Consider the following 12,055-nt stretch of genomic DNA (forward strand, 5'->3'; position numbering starts at 1 on the left):
CAGTTCGGGGTCCCCTTCTAGTCTCCATCTACACTCAACCACTTGGAGAATTAGAGAAGCAGCGTGGCTCAGTGGAAAGAGCCCGGGCTTGGGAGTCAGAGGTCATGGGTTCAAATCCCGGCTCTGCCAATTGTCAGCTGTGTGACTTTGGGCAAAAGTCATTTAACATCTCTGGGCCTCTGTTACCTCATCTGTAAAATGCGGATTAAGACTGTGAGCCCCCTGTGGGACAACCTGATCACCTTGTATCCTCCCTAGCACTTAGAACAGTGCTTTGCACATAGTAAGCACTTAACAAATGCCATTATTATTACTATTATTATTGCTTCAACTACCACCTCTTCGCAAATGATTCCCAAATCTACGCCTCCAGGCCTAATCTCTCTCCTCTGCCGCCTTGCATTTCCTCCTGCCTTCACCAGAAAAGAAGCAGCATGGCTTAGCGGATAGAGCACCGGCTTGGGAGTCAGAAGGACCTGGATTCTAATCCAGGCCCTTCCTCACGTCTGCTGTGTGACCTTGGGCAAGTCACTTCACTTCTCTGGGCCTCAGTTACCTCATCTGCAAAATGGGAATAAGAATGTGAGCCCCCCGTGGGACAGGGACTGTGCCCAACCTGATTAACTTGTATCTACCCCAGTGCCTAGAACAGAGCTTGGCACGTAGTAAGCGCTTAAAAGGTACTATAATAATAGTCATTATTATTATAGTATTCAGGACATCTCTATCTGGATGTCCTGCTGACACCTCCAATTTAACATGTCCAAACCAGAACTCCCTATCTTCCCACCCTCCCCCGTCCTCCCCCTTGACTTTCCTGTCCCTGTAGGCAGCACCACAAGACTCTCATAAGCCCATTACATTGGCATTATCCTCATTCATTCATTCAATCATATTTATTGAGTGCTTACTGTGTGCAGAGCACTGTACTAAGCGCTTGGGAGGTACAAGTTGGCAACATAAAAAGACGGTCCCTACCCAACAACATATGTTGCCAACTTGTACTTCCCAAGCATTTAGTACAGTGCTCTGCACACATTAAGCACTCAATAAATACGATTGAATGAATGAACAAAGGACTCGCAGTCTAGAAGGGGGGACTCAACTCCCCTCTCATTCAACCCACATGTTCAGTCTGTTATTGTATTCTCCTAAGTGCTTAGAAGAGTGCTATGCCCACAGTAAACATTCAGTAAATACCATTGTTTGTTACCAAATCCTGTCAGTTCAACCTTCACAGCATCGTTAAAATCTGCCCTTTCCTCTCCACCCAAACTACCACTTTAATCCAAACACTAATCCTATCCTTTCTTGATTATTCATTCATTCAGTCGTTTTCATTGAGCGCTTACTGTGTGCAGAGCACTGTGCGAAGCGCTTGGGAAGTACAAGTTGGCAACATATAGAGACGGTCCCTACCCAGCAGTGGGCTCACGGTCTAGAAGGGCCTGTCTAGATGGCCTGTCCCGCCATCGACCCCCGGCCCACGTCATCCCCCGGGCCTGGAATGCCCTCCCTCTGCCCATCCGCCAAGCTAGCTCTCTTCCTCCCTTCAAGGCCCTACTGAGAGCTCACCTCCTTCAGGAGGCCTTCCCAGACTGAGCCCCTTCCTTCCTCTCCCCCTCATCCCCCTCTCCATCCCCCCATCTTACCTCCTTCCCTTCCCCACAGCATCTGTATATATGTATATATGTTTGTACATATTTATTACTCTATTTATTTTACTTGTACATATCTATTCTATTTATTTTGTTAGTATGTTTTAGTTCTCTGTCTCCCCCTTTTAGACTGTGAGCCCACTGTTGGGTAGGGACTGTCTCTATATGTTGCCAATTTGTACTTCCCAAGCGCTTAGTACAGTGCTCTGCACATAGTAAGTGCTCAATAAATGCGATTGATGATAATGATAGAAGGGGCTGATTACTGCATCAGCCTCCTTTCTGACCCCCCTGCTTCCTGCCTGTCCATACTTCACTCTACTGCTCGGATCATTTTTTTTCTACCAAACCACGTGGTCCATGTTTCCCCACTGCTCAGGAACCCCCAGTGGTTGCCCATCCACCTCCGTGTCAAACAGAAACTCCTGTCCATAGGCTTTAAGGCAGTCAATCACCTTGCCCCTTTCTGCCTCACCTCGCTGCTTTCTTACTGCAACCCAGCCCACACATTTGGCTCCTACTGCCAACCTATTCACTGTAGCTCAGTTTCGTCTATCTCGCCGTCGACCACTCGCCCATGTCCTGCATCTTGCCTGGAGCAGTCCCCGCTCACCCTCCCCATCCCTGCCAACAGCCTTCATGTCCAACAGACTATCACTCTTCCCCACCTTAAAAGCCTTATTGAAGGTACGTCTCCTCCAAGAGGCCTTCCATGACTAACCCCTCATTTCCTCTTCTACTCCCTTCTGCCTTTACCTTGCACTTGGATCTGTACGCTTTATTCACCCCTCCCTCAGCCCCACGGCACTTAGGGTACCTATCCATAATTTATATTAATGTCTATCTTTTAGACTGTGAGCCCACTGTTGGGTAGGGACTGTCTCTATATGTTGCCAATTTGTACTTCCCAAGTGCTTAGTACAGTGCTGTGCACATAGTAAGAGCTCAATAAATACGATTGATGATGATGATCGTTGTGGGCTGAGAACATGTCTGCCAACTGTTATATTGCACTCTCCCAATCACTTAGAATGGTGCTCTGTAATAATGATGGCATTTATTAAGCGCTTACTATGTGCAAAGCACTGTCCTAAGCGCTGCGGATGTTACAAGGTGATCAGGTTGTCCCACATGGGGCTCACAGTCTCAATCCCCATTTTACAGATGAGGTAACTGAGGCACAGAGAAGTTAAGTGACTTGCCCAAAGTCACACAGCTGACAATTGGCGGAGCCGGGGTTTGAACCCATGACCTCTGACTCCAAAGCCCGGGCTCTTCTCCACTGAGCCACGAGGGCTCAATAAATATGATTGAGTCATTATTAATATTGATAAACGACCTGCTCAACCTTTCGGTACTTTTTAGCTATTTAAATTATAAATGTTTTTGGACAAAAATTTAGTATCAGTGTTTTTTGTTTGTTTGAAGTAATCAGAATCTTTGTTTTTATATTGGCTCACATACACACACTTCTCCTAAACATGGAGATTGCATTCTTGCCAAACTTTGCATTAAGGCATGTTTACTTTGGAGTAGTCACGGTGTGTGACGCTGTCTCCAAACAATGTTTTTCAGTACTGTGGCATGCTGCTCCTAAATATGCTTATGATGTTGGACAAAAGTTCCCTGACTTCCTATGGGGGAACCCTAGGTAGGAACTGAAATTAAAACACATGATGTAGCGAGACGGAATGTATGTCGTCCACAAACTGATCTTGTTCCTGAACAACATATTTCATAACCTATTTGCAAGTTGAGGCCTTTGGACTGAAATAGGTTCATGTGTCTTTTCAGGACAGCACTGACGTGAATTTGGAAAAGAGCCTTGATGCATTCAAATGCCGTTAATAATTCAAATTCATGTTTTTCTCAAAAGCCGTGAACAGCTGTATCCAGGCTTATGAGTTTTGTCATTTTGTTCCAGGTTGAACCAAGAGAAGAAACTCAAAAGTGTCCCAGTTAAAATCAAAGGCCTGTAAGTACTGTGCTATTTTCTATTTTCCACTGTTTTTTATCATCTAAATTTGGAATTTGTAAGCACTTAAAGGTGTATTTCCTAATGGGACTTTTTGCGAAATCCTGCTTCTCTCTTTGAAGAGGTAAAAAAATGTCTACTGAAAGCCCTATTTGTTAAGGTTTTAGGGTCTTAAGAAAGAGTGATATGCATAATAAATTGTTCTTTCTCATCTTCCAAAGATGAGTAGGTAAGGTGACTGATTTTATTATGAAAATGTTAATTATAATAATAAGCCTTATTGATATTTTTGGCAATAATAATGAAATTTATTAAGTACTCACTGTGTGCTGAATGTTGGTGTAGATAGATACAAGGTAATGAAATTGGATACATTCCAAGTTCCAAAGGGGACTCGGTCTATTTTACAGGGGCTCAGGGCGCTGAGATGCAAATCTACAGCCCCGTGCTCTTTCCACTAGACCACACTGCCTCCCACAGATCTGTACTTCTCATATCAAAAAGTATCTAATCTAGGCCTTCTCCTCCATTTGGTTATGTCTCAGATTCAGTTCTCAGTGGTAATCTGAATCGGATGATCTAGATCATGCCTATACTTAAGAATAACTTTAAAATTATAGAAAATGTTAGAAAGGCAGCCACTTGAAGGCCTTTCCAAAATTAGATCGTCAAACCATTTGAAAAGTTGGCATCTAGGTAACAATTCAAGATTTAAAGGGCTTTTTCCTTAGATGAGGCCTTTATAGGAGTTCTTCATAGGGATTTCAGGTGTGTTCAGTTGGGGCAAACTCCTAAATATCTCAGATTCCACTGTAACTATACAGTAACCTAACCACTGCCTTTGCCTGAAGAGTGTGTGTGGTGGAAGGGGTGGGTGGGTCTGTATGCGTGAATGGTGACAATTCTTAAGTTGGCAACAAAAACTTCAGCGACCTTAATATTTTTTAGATGTCAGGATTGAACAATGTGAGCTTTTGCTCAATCTTTAAGAATGTCACTGGGGTAATCCAACCCAGGAAGAATGATAAAGTCTCTGGCCCAAGTAAGGCGGGTATAGGGAGTTCCTAAATTTCTGTACAGGATTTTCCTCAAGTAGGGGAGTACAGAGTAAATGCCAACAGGCATCAAACACTTCTGTCCTCTTCAAGTGGAAAGATGGTAGTGCTTCATGTGGCAATTATAGTGAACTTTCTCTCATATCCTTCAACTCTGGCAAGGAATACTACTTCTTACTAATAATAGCTTTTATAAAATAACTAGGTTCCCAAGACCACAGTAGATATACAATTCTAAGATCAATCTATGGTATTTGGGGTTTATAAGGTTCAGGATACTATACTAAGCCCTTGGAAGAGTACATTACAACAGAGTTGGTAGACATGTTCCCTGCCCACAAGGAACTTACAGTCTAGAAGATCAAATATAGTCAGATAAATAGCAAATGAAGGAGAGTGGCCTAATGGAGTCAGGGGGATCTGGGTTCAAATTTCAGCTCCTCCTCCTGTGTGCTGTTTGACCTAGGGCAAGTCACTTCACTTTTCTGTGTCTGTTACCTCATCGGTAAAATGGGGATTGGCTGTGAGCTCTTTATGGGACACGGACTGGGTCTAAAATCATTATCATATATCTACCCCAGTGCTTAGTACATGGACCGTGTCTAAAATCATTATCATATATCTACCCCAGTGCTTAGTACAGTGTCTGGCACATAGTAAGTGCTTAACCAATACCATAAAAAAAAAATCTACAGCCCCCATCCTACACGAGGCTCACAGCCGAAGAGGTAGGGAGAGCAGTTATCTCATCCCCATTTTATAGATGAGGAAACTGAGGCATACAGTTTAAGGAACTTGCTCCAAATCACCCGGCAGGCCAGTGACAGAGCCGAGATTAAGCTGCAAGATCTTGCCCATTCACAGTGAACTTCTGAGGCTTTTTGAATTTTGAGCATCATCTTTTTAGCTTGGAAGTTCAGGGAAACAGCAGCAAGACTTACACTGTATTCAACTGACATATCAGTTTGACCCGGACACTCAAATTTGGAACAATCAATCAGTGGTATTTATTGAACACATAGTGCAGAGCACTGTACTAAGCGCTTGGGAGAGGACAATGCAACAGAAGTAGCACACATGTCCCCTGCCTATAAGGAGTTTACAGTCTAGAACAAATTTGTTGTCCAAAAAAAGTTCACAAATATTATTCCTGTTAGCAAATCATGACAGAGTTCAGAGTGGAGTGAAGAATAGTGGCCCCAGATCTAGTTTTATTTAATCTCTTAAAAGTCAGGTCAAGGGACCTTTGACCTGGTCTTAAAGGAAGCTTGTGGTTCTCGAAGAAACTCTTTCAGTTTACCAGCCTATGAGCATTTCCAAAAACCCTCGAATCCAGAAATTACAAGTGTGCCAGTGGTTGTTTTCTAGAAGGAAACAGTCAAGAAAATATATAAAAGATTACGGACCACTTTGCAGTGTCAGCAAAACACTGTCAATGGAAAATAAGCCTGAAAACCAAAGTCAGCTATTAGATTGCCCTAGGAAAACATGACCCACTAGCCAAGATGTTCTTTGAAAATATGGAATTAAAAACTGTCTGGGAAATCTGCTTCCTAAACCAGACAGCCAGTGGTTGAACAAAGAAGTGAAGTAAAAATTCAGAAATTAAAGGAGAAGGTGAGTAGTCTCATGCTGACAATTCAGTCACTCAGTGCTATTTTTGGAGCACATATTGTGTACTAAGTACTTGGGAGAGTAGGCTACAATCGAGGAGGTAGACACGATCCCCGCTCTTGAGGAGCATACAGATTCAACTAATTTTCCCAGTTCAAAAAAATTATTTTGGTTCTCTGCGCAGACGTTCTGCTACGCCGTGGGAAATCTGATGCAAACAGTGTGAGAAGAGCTTCCTCCAAGAACCATTGGTTATTGAAGGTTTAATCTCAGCCCACATGGGCGGGAGGCATGAAGGGGTTTACTAATGCCCTGGGCCAGAAAGACCAAACTAAATTAGGTTCTAGGTAGCTCCTGAGATCTGCACATCATTTTCATAATCGGTTTCACAAGCTTGGCCAATGAGCCCTCCTAACAGATGGTAAGATAAGATCACTGACAAAGAGGGCCATGAGTCGGTTGCAACATGAAGGCTGGGCATTTGCAGAGGGTTAAGGGCACCAATTGTTATGGTGAGTTGAAATAGACAGAGGAAACTTAGACACACTAAAGGAGATAGGTGAAGCCGAATGATGTGAAATAACCAGGTAAGAGAGCAATCAGAAACAGCGTGGCTTTTGCTTTCTGAAGGCATCAGACAGGGCATTCATTCATTCAATCAATCGTATTTATTGAGCGCTTACTGTGTGCAGAGCACTGTACTAAGCGCTTGGGAAGTACAAGTTGGCAACATATAGAGACAGTCCCTACCCAACAGTGGGCTCACAGTCTAAAAACTCTATTGAGCGCTTACTGTGTGCAGAGCATTGTACTAAGCACTTGGAAAGTACAATTTGGTAACAGAGACAATCCCTACCCAACAATGGGCTCACAGTCTAGAAGGGGGAGACAGACAACAAAACAAAATATGCAGACGGGTGTCAAAATAATCAGAACAATTAAAGCGATATGCACATCATTAACAAAATAAATACAACAGTAAACATGTACAAGTAAAACAGAGTAATAAATCTGTACAAATATATATACAACTGCTTTGGGGAGGGGAAGGAGGTACGGCCGGGGGGATGGGGAGGAGGAGAGGAAAAAGGGGGCTCAGTCTGGGAAGGCCTCCTGGAGGAGGTGAGCTCTCACGGAGCAAAAAGAATCCTGGAGGAAAAAGCCCAGTGTTGTTATATTGTAATTTTTTAAAAAAGCCCAGTGCTGTTATATTGTAATTTTTTAAGAAGGCAGAGATCACTGGAGACAGGAACTCCAAACAGCAACACAGCTACGATTTAAGGGAAAGTCCTAAAGCTTTTGCAGTGGCCATTTGGATCTACATCCTGGGAGCAGTGACCTAATTTTCTAATTCTCAGGAAACACTAAACTTAGGAGCTTGCCGAGAGCTGATCTGTAAGGTTTCAGCAACTGGGGACAATTACCCCGAGCTCCAGGGGGTCCTATTCCTCTGAGTGGCTCAGCCCTTGACCATGTTGATTCATTCATTCATCCAGCGCTTAGAACAGTGCTTGGCACATAATAAGCGCTTAACAAATACCATTATTATTATTCAGTGGTATTTATGAGTGCTTACTCATAAATAAGCAAATAAATAAGCAAATAATAAATTTGCTTAAATAATAAATTTGCTTATTAATAAATAAGCAAATAAATAAGCAAAGCGCTTGGGAAAGTACAATATAACAATAATAAATCAGCCCCGGAAGCAGTGACGCTAAGACTCGGTCAGTGGTGGTGGAGCAGAGAGGTGACCAGAGTGTTGCACTACTTTTTAGACACCACATTTCCACCTCCCCATACTTGATGGCCTCACACCATGAACTTGACTTTCCCAGTGGATTTTTTTTTTTTCCACATTCTTTAGTTTTTCTTGAAGATTTTACCAACCGGGTCAATCAGTGGACTGGATCGAACACCTACATTGTGCAGAGCAGTGTACTGATTGCTTCTCTCCCCCTTCTAGACTGTGAGCCCACTGTCGGGTAGGGACCATCTCTATGTGTTGCCTACTTGTACTTCCCAAGCGCTTAGTACGGTGCTCTGCACACAGTAAGCGCTCATTAAATATGATTGATTGGGAGAGCACAGCCGAACTAAAAGACTCAAACCCTCCTCCCAAGCAGCTTAAAACCAACAGGAGGGACAAACCAAGATTTCCCCCAGAGTGGTGGTTCTGAAGGAAGAATTCCAAAGGGCAACTTTAAAATCACGGAAGATTCATGAAGAGACACCCTCCCCACGTGCCCCCCGAACACACACATACATACCCCAGGTACAGCTGATTACTTCTCATGTGACCCTTGTGCAGCATCCAGTCTTGTCAACCACACCTGTAACAGTGGAGAGCTACTCTCTGTCTTGCCAAAGCCACGATGGATACAGTCTATGTGAAGTGTGTAGGCTGCAACATTTACTGTCACTCATCTATAGGCAGGTTCCCAATTATGCCACTCCGACCTAGGAAAAAAAAAAAATTAGCTGTTGCATTCTGGGGAAAGTCTCAGGAGAAGTCCTGGGAGCGGACTCACTTAAGTCACTTATCAGCATGGCTTTTGGAGCGCTTTCGTTCTTGGGAATAGCTGGAAGGAAATTTGGAAGATGGCAAGTGCAGACGCTATCATCTCTACAGGTGGGATGACCTAAATGAGCTAGGTTTATGCTGCCAAGGCGAGGTTTAAGCTTTATTACAAGGGTGTGGCGCTTTTTATGTAAAATCCGAAGGCGCGAGGGATGGGTTTCGAGTATTGAATAGATTCCCAGCTTGGGAGTCCAAATTGTATTCTCCCGTTTTTTGTTTTTTGTTTTGTCCTGAGTTAAAAATGGATATGCTGTGAGTTAAAGGGAGGGAGTGCAGGATCTCGAGAGCTTTTTTCTTATCTGTAGAAATCAAATCTTTCCTCTTGGAGAAAAAATACATTCCGAGTTAGTCACAATCTTGGGAGAGGTAGCAATAAATGAGAATCGATGAGTTATGTAACTTTTACAGTTAGTTACAAATGTCTGCTAATAGCTTTGTTAAGCTTATTGTCTTCTGATAAAGTATGCTTTACTGTATTAACTTTGATATTAACAAAGAAGCCCCACGAGGGACAACCTGATCACCTTGTAACCTTCCCAGCGCTTAGAACAGTGCTTTGCACGTAGTAAGTGCTTAATAAATGCCATCATTATTATTAAGTCTGTCTATTTAAAATGCAGCATACATTTTTCCTCCCACTTAAACTGTGAACCCCATGGGTGACAGGGACTGTATCCATCCTAATTATCTAGTATCTATCCCGGTGCTTAGTACAGTGCTTGGCACATAGTAAGTCCTTAACAAATACTCATATTATTAGTTCTAAATAGGTAATTCATTCAATCATATTTATTGAGCACTTACTGTGTGCAGAGCACTGTACTAACCGCTTATGTTATCCTCGTCCACAAAAAGGTAGCATTTCTGTTTAATAGTATATTTGATCTGCCTCCCCTATGGTGCAATATCTGTTGAAATCTTATTAATATACTCAAGTGAAATAAATGTGTTTTTAAAAAGCACCCCACCCCTTTGCAGAGCTCTTGGTGTTGCAGTGACTGCTTCAAAATGTGATATTCTCAAGCTCTCAACAACCACCATTCTCATCTATGTAATCTCAGAATATTTTATAACAACCTTCCTCGGATTTTAATGCCAAACAAGCACCAGTCACGGACCTTTAGGCACAAACTAATTTGCCTCAAGTTTGAAGTTAAAATGGCCTTATGAAATAATTTGACATTGAGAGGTTATTTCCTCCTAAAGCTTAGCATTCATGGCTCTTGGCTATTTGAAACCTGGTTCTTTCTGTGTTCGGGGTTCCCAACATAGCGTCAGTAACGGGGCTGGACCAGGTCAGCCGTCTTGGGGGGCCGCTGGAGAGAAGACCCCATGATTTCCCCGTAGTCTAAATCCCACCATTCCGCCCATTTGGGATGATGGAAAGCTAAGGATATGGGGATGTGGGAAGACAGGGAACACTGTCAAAACTGATGTCCAAGACCCCCCCCCGCCAATTGCTAAACTAATTATGACACCAGGGCTTGTAACGTTTAGGACAAATGAATTACACTTGGCTTGTTACTGATAAGTGTCTCAAGGTGTAGGAGGCATGTCCATTTTTTTGTTTCCTTATTTTGCCGAGGGAGTGGGGGAAGAGGAGCTAAGCTTGTTCTTAAAAAGGCTTTACACTAACCCAACTCCATTCATTTTCTCTTGTGTGTAGTGTTGGTGTTGCATGCAAAGAGGAATAGAATTTCCTGTTTTTAACCATTTGTTGTGCCTATAATTTTTGTGTATTGGAGCTGAATTGTAATACTAATGCTTCTGTTTTGTGTGTAACCTAAACTGGTTCGGCAGGAGTGCTTGAAGTAACTGGAATGAAATATCAAATGAATCTGCTTTACCTCCAAGTCAAAGCAAAAGACAAATTTAACTACTGAAAAATACGTTGAATTTGACAACATTTAGGGTTCTCTTCCATTTTTTTTAAACGAGACCCTACTTTGGGATAGGTCTCAAGATGAAGAAGAGATTACCAGTACACAAACATGCATCCAGAGTATCTTTAGTCACACCTACTTAGTCTAGAAAAACTTGCGAAGCGCAGCTTGTGTAACCTTCTTGCTTTCGGAACTTACTCTGAGAACAATAGGTTGTTTATCCTGTTGTACGTCGTGTGTTGAGCAACTACAAGTGTGTCAGCACGTGAAGTCATTGGGCTGAAGCAAAAAGAATGCTCCGTATATCAGTGGCCTGAAGTTTTTAAAATGAACCGCATGGGGTATCTGACAGGGTATAGTCACCCACAGCCTATCTGTCGATCTTTGAAAAATATCAATTACCAGTACAGGGATAGAGTCTGTTGAGTCCCACCAAATTGGAGTTCCACATATTACTTGAATGAGGGAGAATTGAAAATGCCTGATCTGAATTCTGTGTTTAGCCACCAGTGACCCTTGGCATGCTTGATTTAATGGGCATCCTACGTCTGTTTCTCTGACAGCTCTTTAGTCTTCTAGAAAAGCGTATATACTCATTTCTCCTCTAATGGGGTTGCATTCTTGCAGATCCCCGTGTTCAGGTCAACTCCCGTTGAGATACTCATCCCAAATTCAACAGTGTGAATACGCACCACCATTTCTTCCATTACACCTTCGCCCCACATCTAGACAGATGCACAGTCAGAAAAAACATTCTCAGATTTTGCTCACAGGTTCTGTCCAAAACTCATAGGGAAAACACGTGTTCTGGCAGAACTGAATGCCTCTGTTTGAATGACTCGTGCCTATGAGTTACTAATAAATGAAGCTCTATCAAAAGAACAAGGAAAGATAGGGGCTTGAAAATATGGCCTGTTTTCTAGCCAAAGAGCTTTCTTGGGATTTCTTGCCTAAAGTTCTCAAAGAACCCAAAGTAAGTGGAATGAAACATCAAATTTATCAGATTTCCTTGCGGAGTGGAGCATATGATTAATGAATGCCAGACAAAAAACTGTCCAAGTATTGAAACATTAATGTATTCAGGGAGCTATGCAGCTGTTCCTTTGCATGCATGGAAATGCATTCGGAGATCACAATGTAAGATAAATCCCTGTACAGTGAAACCACTGAAAGAGAAAGTTTGACTCCATACAGAAAGTGAGTCGCTTATTAATATGAAAGAAGCTAGAAGCAAGATTGCATAAGTGTGCAAAGCAAGGTACATAAAAGGTCAGTTCACAGCTGGAGTA

General features: G+C 42.6%; 1 protein-coding gene across 6 annotated transcripts in view; it reads left to right on the plus strand.

The window, feature by feature from the left end:
• The window catches only part of ACSL4 (acyl-CoA synthetase long chain family member 4), a 77,555-nt gene that overhangs the window by 41,710 nt on the left and 23,790 nt on the right, over window positions 1-12,055 (plus strand). For all 6 annotated transcript variants that reach the window (XM_038747684.1, XM_038747686.1, XM_038747688.1 and 3 more), the window contains exon 2: window positions 3,583-3,633. The gene's annotated coding sequence lies outside the window, so the exon portion shown is untranslated. The remainder of the gene's footprint in view (window positions 1-3,582; window positions 3,634-12,055) is intronic.

Source organism: Tachyglossus aculeatus, chromosome 6 (assembly GCF_015852505.1).
Source record: "Tachyglossus aculeatus isolate mTacAcu1 chromosome 6, mTacAcu1.pri, whole genome shotgun sequence".
Lineage (NCBI taxonomy): Eukaryota > Metazoa > Chordata > Mammalia > Monotremata > Tachyglossidae > Tachyglossus > Tachyglossus aculeatus.